General features: G+C 40.7%; 1 pseudogene; it reads left to right on the top strand.

Moving 5' to 3' along the window:
* LOC127451331 (thyroid hormone receptor alpha-A-like) overlaps nt 1-14,340 on the top strand; it is a 66,151-nt pseudogene that overhangs the window by 19,802 nt on the left and 32,009 nt on the right.

The raw sequence follows: 14,340 nt of genomic DNA, 5'->3' as shown, positions 1-14,340 counted from the left end.
ACTCCTAAAGCTATTGCTTAGTCTGCTGCTGCTGTGGTCCTCCAGCCTAATGCCTGTGTTCTGTAGAAATAGAGGGGATCAGGGGCTTTGGAATGAAAGGGGCCATGTCATGAGGAATACAATTTTCCTTAATATTTTAACATATAGTAGGTCATTGTACTATAAAAATATATTGTACGTTTCAGGACTCAAAACTTCCTCTTCAGTACAAAAAGAGCATTTATTGTTTCCATGCACATTTAAAATCAGCTGCATTGTGAAATCACATTGCAGTGTCATTTGAATATCCCCACCTCCATAACATAATCATCGCAGTAAACTGTTATAGAGTGAGCGGCTGAGGTATTCAAACACTGAAAGTGGTTCTATTGTTACTATAGTTTGCTTTTAACCATCAAAAAGATGAACATGTCGATTAAGGTCCCCAGACGTTGTTGTGTTCATTATTATGGAAAATCTGCATCTCTGCACAGCCTTCTGAAAGGTCCCGATGTTAGGATTTAGGAGTTAGGAGTTGCTTAGATTTATTTAAGTGAAGTTCCTAGGGTCAGTTCGGGACTATACTTTTGTTCGGCACATTTACCTTAGGATTGTTTTGAGAACCATTATGATTCAGACTTTGAAAATCAACTATTAAATAGATATTGAAAGATGGAGCAGTGGCAACTATATTGGAAATGACAGCAATGCCAGTGATTAACACATTTTAAACAACTGTTTCATCTGTCTGTTTGCTTGATATGTAAGGAATTGTTTAGTCAGGTGTGGTCAAACACAATGCACACCCTACACATATGCTTGTTTATGCTTAAAACAATGAAAAAATATTTGCCAATGGGGTAAGAATAATAATCTTCATTCAAAGGGAAAACGTTTATTAAATAGTTTATTTTTCTTACCCCATTGGCAAATAGTTTTAAATACAAATAGTTCAGCTTTACACCGGTCAAAGTAAGGTTGTTCCTCCATGCCACATGACATATGCCTTTACATTATGAAATGTAAGCAAAAGGCTATACAGTATTCATTTGAACTAAACATGACCTCTCAGACACTTAATGCAGCTCTTTACATGAAACCCTGTGACTTGAGTTTACTGGTTTGATAGACAAAAGGGCTGTACATTAATTATATCTATTTCTACGCCAACTTGAAAGGCCAGTTCACCATGGGTTCCCTCTGGAATTTCGAATTGGTTTTTAGAATAGCAGTTTTTGATTTATGAGTAAAATTAGGTCTGTGGTTAAAGCTGAAGTGTGTCATTTCTGCACAGCTAGCGCCAGCAAACAGAATTGCAGACAATAAACATTAATTGGAAACAGCTATCCCGAATTCTTCCCCTCTCTGTCGTTGTTCAAACTAACAGATTGTCCAACTCCAAACTCATGCCGTTGGTTGAGTCAATGTTGCTATGTCGGGCCGCTGTAACAAACAGAGCAATACTTTTATAGCGCCTCAGTGTTTGAGGAAATCTAAAATGTCCTACTGACAGTTGTCTACTGTACATACTACCCTAAGATAGGATTTTAACATCAAAATGTTAAACACTTTATGTTCTACCAATTACACTGTCATATAGGGTTGCTCCGATACCAAAATTTTGGCTTCGGTACGATACCAGCCCTGGTACCTCTGTATCGATATTAAATTGATTCTATAACAAATAAAAAGCCTCAGATTTTAGATGAAATTACACAGAAAATGACTTGATTATTCTTTTGAACTGCATAAAGTCTTACAGATACAAATTATGTATTTTCCGTTTGAATTTTTCTGGATTCCATGTAAAATGTTTTAATTAAATGTTATGATCAAATGGTGTTTAATCAAATTGATACATACAGCTTTAATCAATTAAGAATATATATATATATATATATATAAAATGCTGCACAACAAAGCTTCACAGTATTAATGAAAACATTATTGAAAAAAAAAAATCTGAAAATCTGATCTGACCTGTGGCACAAGGCTGCTATGGCTGAATCACAACATGTTGATAAAACACTTGCATTTGTGATATTGCTTACAGATAATATTATTAATAATAATAATAATAATAATAATAAAACCATGTAATATTATATCATTGTTATTATGAGTATTATTGCTACTTTTGAATATTAAATTTTTATACAGTAGTTATATTTTTCTGTTTTCAATTTCACGCATTCATTTGAGTAGAGCTTACATTTTAGCGGGACTTTTATTTTGACAGACCTTTGAGTTCTTCCTGTTTTTGACAGGTTAATTATATGAAGCTTCTCATTATTGCTGGGATACTACCTTTGCGACTCTCGAGCTAAAATCTCCGAGCTGCACCAGAGGAGTTCATTTAAGTGTTAACAGCCGTTTATACTCCAAACACACTGCATGAAAATTAAGCACCAGTAGTGTGTGATGTGTTTCGTGCATGCATGCATGTGTGTGTGTGTGCATGTGTGCGTGTGCGCATGCGAAGCAGATGACAGAACAGAGCGGCACCTCTTTTTCATTCTATAGCGTGCAGCGCATGTGACTGTATAATATTTGATTCATTACATCCTTCTGCTGTTTAAAGATCACACTTGGCCATATCCAGAGGTTTTTTATTTTATTTTCAAATTGTCATTGATTTCATCTCAAAACTGTCACATCTCATATCATTTTGCTAATTACAGCATACTGTAATATTGGTACCGAAATTAGCAACAAGATGATATTGTACCGTTTTAAATTTTTTGGTATCGCAATACTTCGTTAACCACCCAACCCTAACGTCATACCTCAAACACGAATTTTAAACTGCAGTGTGCTTTAGAAATAGCCTATATTTCGTTTTGAAATACTCTCTGTCCAAACAATAAACTGGCAAAACTCAGTAGGGCAATTAATTGTTCATTTCACTGATGTGGCAGAGCACACAGCATCATGCCATCAAGCATCATTTTTTTTGGTATGCAGTTTCTCGGTAGGAATACAAATTGAGCAGTAGATTTGGATTAACCAAAAAAAAACTTGTGTTTGTCTGCCGTGGATGCATTGGAAAAAATGCAAAGAATGCACACTGCTCTCTATGAAGACAATTTAGAGACAAGTCAGCTATGAAAAATGCATTATACAACATTTTTGCCTCCGAGATCATCCAAAGATGCAGATTACACATCATCAATAGTGGTTCACTTCCTTGATTTGGGACAGATTGCATTACTAATATTTGTGAACCATTTCAAACGAGCCAAAGCCAGACAGTGTTATTATAGTTTTGGATTTTTTCGTTTTTATTTCTATTTTATATTCAATTTGTCATTACAATTTAGTTTAATTTTCATTAGTTTTCACAGTTTGTCTGTTAGTTTTAGTTTGGTTTTCATTTTCTCAGTGTTTTTTAATGTTAGTTTAGTTAGTTTTTGTTTTAGTTTTAGAATTTTTTATGGCTGCCAAAGCTGAGCATTTACTGGTGTAATTTAAAAAGTCTAACAACATTACGTTGCATTGGGCATTCTTGTGTTACCTCTTTTGTAAATGTTGCGATTTTTATAATATAGGGCGAATATGGGCAAAGTGACATAAAAACATTTAAGCTTGATCCACATTGTATCCATATGTATTTCATTAAATTATTATAAATCATTACTAAACTAATCTTTGGGGAGTATACAATTAAAGGGATAGCTGACCCAAAAAATTTAAGTTCTCTAATCATTTACCATGCCATCCCAGATGTGTATGACTTACTTTCTTCTGCTGAACACAAATTAAGATTTTTAGAAGAATATTTCAGCTCTTTAGGACCTCACAATGCAAGTCAATAGGGGACAAAACTTTGAAGCTCCAAAAAGCACATAAATGCAGCATAAAAGTAATCCATATGACTCCAGTGGTTAAATCAATGTCTTTAGAAGCGATATGATAGGTGTGAGTGAGAAACAGATAAATATTTAAGTAATTTTTTACTGTGAATCTTGACATCAACAATCTCCTTGGCAATCATGATTTCAAGCTTGATTATATTTCCCAGTGCCATCTAGCACCCTGTGAACTCTACTAGTAAGTGTAATCGAGCTTGAAATAATAATTGTTCCTGTAGACTGCATTTGCAAGATGTACAGTGAAAAAGGAGTTACATTTTGGTCTGTTCTCACCCAAAACAGATTAGATCACTTCAGAAGACATGGATTAAACCACTGCAGTCTTATGGGTGACTTTTATGGTGCCTTTGTGTGCTTTTTAGAGCTTCAAAGTTTCAGACCCCATTCACTTGCATTATATGGACCTACAGAGCTGAGATATTCTTCTAAAAATCTTAATTTGTGTTCTGCAGAAGAAAGAAAGTCATACACATCTGGGATGGCGTGAGGGTGAGTAAACGATGAGTTTGAATTTTTGGGTCAACTATCCCTTTATCTTTTTGAGGTTTAAAATTGATTATTGGTGTGGCAGAACTCATTTCATGGCCACTGGTGGGAAAAGCAATGGTAAAGGAAATGACAGAAAATGTAGGTAAATCTAGTGAAAGTTAACATAATGTTATGATGTGAAAGTGTAGAAGAATATATAAAAATTCATTTCAGATATATATATTTTCTAGAGAATAATTTTTCCTCTGTCCCACTTTACCAGTAGGCCCTGCTGCTTAAACACATCTTGGATTTGGTGAAAAGAGGATCTTCAAAGGTTCTACTTCCCAGTGTTGAATATTTCTTAATTTTTGCTTTTGACTAAGGTAGAAGACATCCTAAGCTTTCTTCAAAGGGGTATAATGTTAAGTTATGTGTCGTTTGGATCATTCAAAGTGTCAAGAAAATAAAAATTTCCAAAATTGTCCCACTTTGCCCATATTCACCATATTATGTCAAAAACTAAAACTAAAATGAATTTGAGATCATTTTTATTTTAGTTAGTTTTTGAGTTATGAAAAAGTATTTTCGTTTAGTTTCAGTTTTTTCCAATAATTTCAGTTTTTATTTTTTAGCTAACGAAAATTATTTTAGTTTAGTTTTCGTTGTAGTTTTCATTAACTATAAGAACACTGAAGCCAGACCACCTTTTTAAGCGAACTGGTTCGCTGGTGCACACACTCAAGTTCAGAAAATCGCTTTCACACCAACCAAATGATCCAAATTCACACCAAAAGCTCTAGCGTGAAGACCCATAATATGAAATCACACTAAGCTGCAATAGTGTTATTTGGTAAGGAATCGAAATCTGTGTTGAGTATTTTCTAGACCATGTTTACTGTAGCAAAATAGTGCCTTAAATTCGGAAATGAAATCAAGTACACCTATGTATTAGCCACAAGCCAGTCAGCTTCTTTTGTTGCTGTGTTGATAGAAGCTGTTTAAATTTTCACCCTTTGCTGTGCAATTAAAAGAGTGCAGTTGTATGCCTATTAAGCAATCTTAAACCATACAAAACATCCCTCTGGGCTCCTTTATTTGAAATGAACCGAGGTTATGGGTTGTTTCACAGTGAATGCATTCTGTAACTGCCTCCTTTAGTCACTGCTTGTCAGCTTGGCTATGCCCTTGCGAGTTAATTAATTACAGTGTGATGTCAGGGACAAATCAGATTCTTTCATCCTGCTCGTCACATTGCCTCCTCGTGAATGTTACAAGCCGAATTTATACTCTGCTCTGACTCATGTAAGTGTTCCATGGCTCACAGTCAAAGGAGACACACACAATTGTGATTGACAGAGCACATTGAAAAGGAGCACATGGGGGAAAAGAGCTCTGACAGTACATTTTCATTCATTCGTTTTGCAACCCTCTTGTCTTGACCTCAACTGTCAGTACCTGAAATAGTCATTCTGTCAGCAACATAAATATTTCAGCTTTTTACTCGATGTTGAGGACAGAATAGAACAACAGTTACTGGGTAACAAGCAACAGATTGTTTGATGGTTTTAGAAGCACTGTCAAGGTTGTTACTCCACCTATACAGCATATTTATAGGTGTTCAGATTGCACTATGAATGCGGTAGCACATCACAACCTCAGATGCAATGGTGAGGCCAATAATTTGAGATTTTATTCAAGGGCCAAAGACACTGCATTCAAGAGAAGTTCATCAAAGATTCAAAATCTTTTTCATACCAAAAAAGGAAAATGTCTGAAAAGAGAAGAGCAATATCAGTACCATTTTGACTTGACTTAACTTTTTTGCATACAGCAGATATTATGGATGGATGGATGGATGGATGGGGCCACCTGATACTTTCGGGACATTTAAAACACAACTTACACAAACTGGATCAGTTTAGAGACAGTCATTTTATCCTCTTACTGCACAACAGTCAGTCTGACTAATCTCAAGCTACAGGCATGTCACGAGACCAGTTGCATAGTGGTTCATATGGGCTCAATGTCAGCGGAATGCTTGAAGAACTGAGCTTTTGACAACACAAACAAACCTGAGCATGTGCATACCTTCTAGTTCTCTGCAAGCTTACTGTTTACATTTTTTGTATGTGGGAGGAAACTGTGTGGAAATACGTCACATGGTCTTACCGAGTCTTGTCGGCAGTGTCTCATGTGAAGAAGTCCCCGTGGTAGATCCTACCCAGGGGGGGAAGAGCTCTACAAACACGGCGACCAGGGGCAGAGGGGCCTCTGCCCAAGGAAGACGTGGGTTCACCAATGGGGGAACCGTCTCGTGGAAGTTACATCACACAGGGTTACATGGGCAACCAGCGCATGTGGAGCACCTACCCCAGTACAGGGCCAAGTTAGCACACGTACTGGGCCGGCAACGAGTTTCTCCGCAAACTCGCCTGCCACATGGCTAAGGAGGAAGGACATCCAGGGTCCACGATTTCGTGAATACGACTGGGGGTAAAAAGCACACGTCTTCACCTCCGGGAGGGGAAAGGAGCTATATGCAAGCGATACACCCGGCCAGCTGTCCCGCAACTTACCTGCTCGTACCTGACAACACACAGGACAAGACCAGCTCAACCCGGAGATTGTAGAACCTCACGAAGTTATTGGGTGTTGCCCAGCCCGCTGCTCTGCAGATGTCTGCTAAAGAGGCGTCAGAGCCCAGGAGCCACACTCCTAGTAGAGTATGCTCGTAGCCACAAGGAGGGCGGCATGTCCTGGGCATGATACGCCAAAGCGATGGCATCAATGACCCAGTGGGCGATCCTCTGTTTGGAGACAGCGCTCCCTTTCCGCTGTCCTCCAAAGCAGACAAAGAGCTGCTCAGAGCATCTAAAGCTCTGTGTGCGATCCAAATAGATGCGCAAAGCACGCACCGGACACAACAACGACAAGGCTGGGTCTGCCTCCTCCTGGGTCAGCGCTTGCAGGTTCACCACCTGATCCCGTAACGGGGTCGTGGGAACCTTGGGCACACAGCCTGATCGGGGTCTCAGTACCACGTGAGAGTATCCCGGACCGAACTCCAGGCACGTGTTGCTGACAGAGAACACCTGCAGGTCCCCTACCCTCTTGATGGAAGTGAGCGCAGTCAGGAGGGCAATCTTCAAGGAGAGTGTCTTTAGCTCAACTGACTCCAGGGGCTCAAATGGAGCTCACCGCAGGCCCCGAAGGACCACGGAGAGGTCCCACGAGGGGAGGAGATGCGGTCTGGGAGGATTCAGCCTCCTCGTGCCTCTAAGGAACCTGATGACCAAGTCGTGCTTCCCAAGAGACTTACCGTCAAATGCATCGTGGTGCGCTGCTATAGCGGCCACGTACACCTTCAAGGTGGAGGGGGACAGCCGCCCCTCCAGCCTCTCCTACAGTAAGGAAAGCACTGACCAAACTGTGCATCTCTGGGGTCTTCGCATCGGGAAGAACACCACTTAGCGAACAGATGGCACTTCAAGGCATACAGCCATACAGAACCAAGTCTGGGTGGGCCAGTAAGGTGCTGCTAGGACGACCTGCTCCTCATCCTCCCTGTCCCTGCACAGCGTCTGTGCAAGTAGGCTCATTGGGGGGAACGCATACTTGCGTAGCCCCCGGGGCCAGCTAAGTGCCAGCGCATCTGTGCCGAGGGGAGCCTCGGTCAGGGCATACCAGAGTTGGCAGTGGGAGGATTCCCGGGAAGCGAACAGGTCTACCTGTGCTTGACCGAATCAACTCCAAATCAGCTGGGCCACCAGTGGGTGGAGTCTCAACTCTCCCCTGAGCGTGACCTGCCGCAACAGCGCGTCCATTGCACACGACGCCCCAGCCACACTTGGAGGTGTCTGTCATAACCACGACGCACCTGGACACCTGCACTAAGAGGACCCCTGCCCGCAGAAATGGAAGGTCTGTCCAAGGGCTGAACAGGCGGCAGCAGATCGGCGTTATGGCCACGCGATGTGTCCCACGGTGCCTTGCCCATCTCGGGACTCGAGTCTGAAGCCAGTGCTGAAGTGGTCCCAAGTGACCGCCGCCGAGGACGCCATATGCCCCAGGAGCCTCTGAAATTTTTTCAGTGGGACCGCCGTTCTCCACCTGAACGCCTTCAGACAGTTCAGTACCGACTAAACGCACGCGCTTGCTCGTGAGGCGCGCCATCATAGAGACTGTGTCTAACAACATGCCGAGAAAAGAGATGCTCTGAACCGGGGAGAGCTTGCTCTTTTCCCAGTTGACCCAAAGCCCCAGCCAGCTGAGGTGGCTGACACAACGTCCCTGTGCGCACACAACAAATACCGAGAGTGAGCTAGAATCAGCCAGTCGTTGAGATAGTTGAGGATGCGGATGCCCACTTCCCTTAGCGGGGCAAGGGCTGCCTCTGTGACTTTCGTGAAGGCGCAAGGTGACAGGGACAGACTGAAGGGGAGGACCTTGTACTGGTATGCCCGGCCCTCGAAAGCAAACCACAGGAAGGACCTGTGCCGAGGTAAAACCGAGATGTGGAAGTACGCATCCTTCAGGTCTACCGCCGCGAACCAATCTAAAATGTGTTTTTGCGTCAGCATCTTGTACAGGAGTCTGTGCCAGGCCCAGTTCAGTACTTGCAGGTCCAAGATTGGCCGCAACCCACCGCCTTTCTTTGGTACGATGAAGTAGGGGTTTTAAAACCCCTTCTTCATCTCGGCAGGAGGAACAGGCTCTATAGATTGCTCCGCATGCAAGGCAGCGGCATTCTCGGCCATCACCGAGGTGAAGTGGATGCCGTTGAACCTGGGCAGACACCTGCCAAACTGAATCGCATAGCCAAATCGTCCTCCCAGCCTGTTGCAACCTTCCTGGCGTGGGTGCAATTGTGCCATAGGCGGGGGCGGGGGGCCCGCATCCGGAGCGCCATGCCTGCCATAAAGGTGTGGTGCCTGCAGTCGTGATAACGATGGCCGTGGACACCGAATGAGTGACCCAGGAAGTGAGGAAACCGTTCTTTTCTTGAAAATGTGGGTACCGCAGCCCTTTGGGCGTGCGGCGAAATCATAAGAAAAGGAAAACAAGGAATCTCCTCCCGGCCCTCCACCGGGGGATGGAGTGGTCTGTTTACCAGCTCCAGGTCTGTAGCAGGTCTCCATCTCTCTGGGTCGCCCATCTCAGGGGTGCTTCGAAGCCTTCCCCGGGTTCTTAGTGGTGGGCCGTGAGACGGGTGGTGTCTGCTTCTTGCGGGTGGCTCCATGCCGGGGCCGACTTCCTGGGGTGGGCTGCGGCAGAGCCGGTGTTGCTGCCACAGGGGGACGCCCTTGGCGACGAGCAGACGGGGTGCGGGATCTTGATCCGCGCCGTGGCAGGATGTGCTGGATAGCCTCCATCTGCTTCTTCGGTGTCGCCAAATAGGCCAACCTGGGAGATGGGGGCGTCAAGGAACACAAAAGTAGACATTTGCAAATGTGGGCTGGACGCGAGCTTCAGTGGAGGTGAAGATTATTATTGAAGAACAACTTACATTTCAGTCTATTTCTCGCTCAAAGCTATCAAATGGCTTCAGAAGACTTAGGATATACAGTGTATGAGTTGTATGAACTACTTTTATGTCTTTTTTTGTGCTTGATAGATATGGTCACAATTAGCAATTGTACTCGAATGGCAAGAACTACACAAAGATTCTTTAAAATATTCAGACTTCTGTGTTCCATGTAAAAGATACCCACATACAGGTTTGGAATAAAATGAGAATAAGTGAATTATGATTGGGTTAACTATTCCTGCAAAAAGTCATCTTAAATTGTATTTGCCCAAACCATCACTTCCCTTTTTGGTATTTTAACTGGCTAGACAATCTGCCCAGACCCAAACCTAATCTGCGTTCAAAGCTCTTGTTTTGGGTTTCTATTAATTGTAGGCATAGGATGCCGTTATAATTTGAAGGTTTCTTGTTTCTGCTAGGTTTATTTCCCCATTGAAAATTAATGAAAGATGGAAATCAGGGCAGTGGCCTTTTCTTCAGGGAGAAAATAAGGGAGAGATCCAGTTAAATTCTTGGCAACACTTGAGGCCACCTCTGCCAAAATGTGTTTTAGCCATATGGACTGTGTGCATGTACTACTATATACTGTAAAAATATATGTCCTCTATACTGTGTGTATGTATGTACCTAGCTATAGTTTGGGGACATTTGAGGATGTCCTCGTTTGGTGTATTGATTTATAAATAAAGCAAATACTATTTTGTAAGTTTTAAAATGCAACTTTTATTTAGTCTGTAGTAATTATAATTAGCTTTATATAAAAACAATATAAGTCTACATTATGCTGGCAAACAAAGCCAAAACACAAAAACTATGCCAACACAGAAACAGAAAAAATGGCTTCAAAGTTTTTTTTTAATTGTCCAGACAGACATGGATTATAAAATAGTCTCACTTTGTTTTCTCTGATACTTTGCATAGTTCAACCAAATTCATCTGCAACAGGGCAGATCATAGTCTAAGGGACACAATTTCAGTCATAACACAATTTTGACAAAACGTATTGCAATTGCATTGCATTATGTGTGTTCCGTGTGCGGTTGTATATACTGGGTTTCGGTTTGTGTATGTTCAAGGATGTATGGCACCATCAATCTGATTTAAGAAAATATTTTCTGAGGGAAGGTTATTATACATACAGTATATATGGCTGTGATCATGGCTGTTGTAATGCCTGTGTAAAGACACAAAGAATTTAGACTGTTCAGAGATTGAAAATAGAAACTGTTGATTAGAAGTATTGAATGGGAAAAGTGAAATTGCAATAGCTTGTTAAATAATATCGCTTACAATACTTGAACCTGAATAAATTCGATATTTTTCCGTTTAGAACATAACTTGATAGTGTAGATTTTGGTGATTGTCTTATAATGATTTTTTTATTCATAATCTATCGATCTTAGTCAGGGTAGATAGAATATTTAATTTGATGTGAATGACAACGAGGCTATGACATGAATGAAAATGCTGTACAATACAAGTCATCGTAATCAAATCACAAAATATAATGTGCTTCCAAATATCCATATGCAGTTGCAGTTTTACTTGGTTTATTAACAGAAAGAATATGCCTCTAGAAATTGAACTCAAGACCTTAGTCACGCCCCGGTACGACCGAGCCATATGACATCATCAATCATTTTTTGTATGGTTAATTTTAAATCCAAAAAAGAGAGCTTGCACACTTACTGCTCCAAAAAATCATTTAATTAACAACCATGTGGTTAACGTTTCGACCCACACAAGATTCAAAGTAAGTGTGCGAGCTTTCTTTTAGACATTGTTTGGACTCAGCACCATTACAAACATCATTCTGGTGTGCGTGTGTTTTTGACATACCGTGGTTAATTTTAAATGCAACATTGCTCAGTATCTTAATCTGATTCAAAAAATTTTGTTGATTATTTATTTGATTTGATTCTGTTTTCTAGCCATATAGAAAGGTATACAGTAATATAACCACAATAATAAACTGCAATAGACATACAGTGCTATAATAAGCCATGGATGCCTGGTGCGCTGTCTAATCTCACCTAGGAGTGTCATGTGTCATACTGTCTCGTAACAAAAAAGGTGAGATCCCTAAGTGTGACATACAGGTGATAATGGATGTCAGTGTAGAGACGGCGAGAGAGAAAGAACGAAAAGAAAGCAAAACAATTTTCACAAACATAGTCTTGAACAACGAATACAGTTATGTTGTTAATATAATAACTGCTTAAAATTTTTATATTGAAGGTCAGCCATTATGGCATAACCCAGTTCAGCCTTCTTATTAGATAGAGGCCAAGTGGTTTCCTTGGAAACGGCAGAGTTATTGACCTTGCACAATTAAGCCATATCAGTTTCAGTACAGGAATGGAAAAATAACACACAGATGCAAGAGATGTACATTTATCTGTTGCCGCCGTTTTCCTTCAAATAAGCGCAGCTCGACCTGAGCCCTTGGGGCAAGAGTTCACAGATGAGGATCTCACACCCATGTGCACCACCAAGTGTTGAAACTAAGTCACAGCTGCTTTAAAGATGTCATTTGGTGCAGCCTCAAGAGCAGTGGTGCGTGAACCCCAGGGGGTACTTTAGCAGGTTGGTGGGGTTACTAGTAAAGATTTTGATTTTGCTTTAAAAAAAAAGAAGATAAAAGGTGCACTCTGTATTTGTTCCTAATTGCTGAACTTTAAAACACAAAGAAATGAATAGTATTTAAAAGAAATTTTTTTTAAATATGCTTTATTTTTATAACCCCCTTTAACTGGACGTAACAGAATATGGTCTGCTCCAGTTTAAGAGTCTGTTTTTCACACGCAGTACTGATTATTTTTTAAAGTGACATTAATATAATTAATGATATTGATACATGATATTCGGTATAATGTGAGTTTAAAAGGACACATTTCTGGTTTGCCGTCAATAAAGGGGTACTTGAGCCTTACTGATGGGGCTATGGGGATATATAAGACAATAATGGTTAGAAAAAAGTGCAGGAAGTAGTTTTGCAATGAGGAGGTGCCTTGATTGTATGAATTTACTGTTTGTCTCTAATTTCTTGAACAATGTACTGTATACTACATAATTCAAGGAGATGGTTCAGTGTGATTCAAGTCTCTTATTGTCTTTCAAACAGGTTTAAAGGGTGTCCCGTTTGGCTCAGAGCAAGAAACACACACAGAGGTATGTCACTATGACTCATCCAATGATGGATGGCTGATACTGACCCTGCATATGCTGAACACAGCGGCGAGGGTTGGGTCTGCCTCAGTCTCATGTGATTGGACTCTGGATGGAATCAAGGTGAATGGAACACAACGAGCAGGACCTTAACCTGCCAGAAGGAGATGAGACACGGTGAGTTGTATGTGTTTACAATATATAATGAATGGTAACTAGATGTGGAGCTCAGTCACAGTGGGCCCTATTATAAGAGCGCTAAACGCAGCACTATATGCCATAAGTTATAAGCACAAGGTCAATGGGCATGGCCATGAAGTTTTGGTATTTTCGTGCAAGGATGCACAAAGTCTAGGCACAACTGAGTTTTCCTCAAGCACCAGCAATATAAACAAAGACATCACATTCATAAGACATTTGTAGTGTAAATGGACTGTATGCAATGAATTAGAAGAATAGATATATGGTCCTTTTATTCGCATGGAAAATGGGGTTCAGGATATGAATCTAGGCTCTGTTAAATTATAGAAAATGTAAGTATTTTTAATTATTTTCATCTACTGACACACAAATCAAGACTAGTATTAACAGCAATGTTAATTATAGGGACGCACTTCACTTATACTGGTCTATTTTTATTTAGAAAAATGTAATTTATTTATTGAAACACAAAATAATTAAATCAAAAAAATTTCTAAATTCAAATTACACTTTAAACAAAATGAAAGTATAAAAAAAATAACAAAGTGGACCAAAACAATTATACCAAATCCAAACATTTTACTCTGTCCAACTTCTTCCACTGGCACCTTTTGCAGTGACTTAAAAATCACTCTCCGACAACAGGTGGAAAAATACCAATACACATTAGATCATAAATACAATTGTAAATATAAACATAATGGGCCTCATTCATGAAACTTTCATAAATATATTTCAGTCATACCAACTCTAGGAAAGAATGTGGGTATGACATTTTGATAGGATATTGGTCTTGGCGGAATATGTGCTGCTGCACAAATAGACATAAACAATCCCCGTGTAGCAGATCTAGGCAGGTGGAAGCTGGAGTGGAAGTGGGTTTCAGAGGAAAAAAACTCTCTCAGCGTGCTGCAGAGAACCCAGCTTAACTGCAAAATTGAGCCATTTAAATAAAACACAAGGATAGATAAGCAAGATGATTGGCTACCCGATACAAGTCAGAGAACCAATCAGTTTACGCCATGCGAGCCGATTGGCTTAACATGTCACATGTGTGCGAGCTGATTGGCTAACAAATTACAAGTCAAAGAACCCATCAGCTTCTGCCACATAGAGTTGCAT

Source organism: Myxocyprinus asiaticus, chromosome 14, assembly GCF_019703515.2.
Source record: "Myxocyprinus asiaticus isolate MX2 ecotype Aquarium Trade chromosome 14, UBuf_Myxa_2, whole genome shotgun sequence".
Taxonomy (NCBI): domain Eukaryota; kingdom Metazoa; phylum Chordata; class Actinopteri; order Cypriniformes; family Catostomidae; genus Myxocyprinus; species Myxocyprinus asiaticus.
The sequence above is the reverse complement of the archived record's forward strand: the minus strand, read 5'-3'. Positions and strand labels throughout refer to the sequence as shown.